The sequence below is a fragment of the Beta vulgaris genome, chromosome 1 (genome assembly GCF_026745355.1).
Source record: "Beta vulgaris subsp. vulgaris cultivar EL10 chromosome 1, EL10.2, whole genome shotgun sequence".
Taxonomy (NCBI): domain Eukaryota; kingdom Viridiplantae; phylum Streptophyta; class Magnoliopsida; order Caryophyllales; family Amaranthaceae; genus Beta; species Beta vulgaris.
In genome coordinates, this window is record NC_079202.1 from 25853416 (window position 1) to 25854326 (window position 911).

Below are 911 nucleotides of genomic sequence, written 5' to 3' on the forward strand. Positions count from 1 at the left end.
TGTAAGTCATTGAAATAGCTAGTATGTTAATTTCAGTGCAGAATGGTTCGATCGGGAGGCACCTCTGAAACTTCTCTCAATATCGAGCAATCGATACGTGACTTGGTACAAATCACTAGCAACCTAGCCCAAGGTCACAACCGTGATGGGGATCTATCTGAGAAAGTTGTCCGTAGAAACCCACCTGTACTGAATGGAAAAGGGGGACCTGAAACTTTTCTTCACCCTATCCAGCCCTGATGAGAAAACCGTGCCCTTAGCTAGCTACTACCTACAGTGAGATGCTCATTTCTAGTGGACACAAGCTAAGGACAACCTGGTTTTGGGTAGGAGACCTTCAAAAAGGCCCTGAGAGACAAATATTACCCTCCATATCTTAAGAAACAGAAAGCTCGGGAATTTATGATGCTAGAGCAGGGGACCATGTTTGTGGAGGAGTATTACGGAAGTTCATTGAGTTAATGAGATTTGCCTCGGAGATTGCCCCTACTGAGAAGGCTAAAGCCTCACGTTTCGAGCTAGGATTTACCCTTGGCCTGCAAGGAAGACTGGGGGAGATACATTCACCTCTCTAGATCACGTGTTTGGCAAAGTGCTCATCTTTATGCCATCAGGAAGAGGGAGGAAGGGGTAAGCTTGGTGAGAAACGCAAAGATAATCCAAACCCCGAGGGCCAGAAGTTCGAGAAAAAGCATAATGGGAACCAAAACCATCAAAACCCTCAAAGGAATTTCGGTAAGGGACCCAATAACAACTCTAATCCCAACAACAATAACCGCAATAACAACACCAAAAACCGTAGACCTGAGCGTGTGTATAGGTGTAGAAAGTGCCCCAACAACCATCCTGGTAAAGACTGTGAGGGTAACAAGGTCGAATGTCGAGAATGCGGGAAAATGGGACATAGAGCA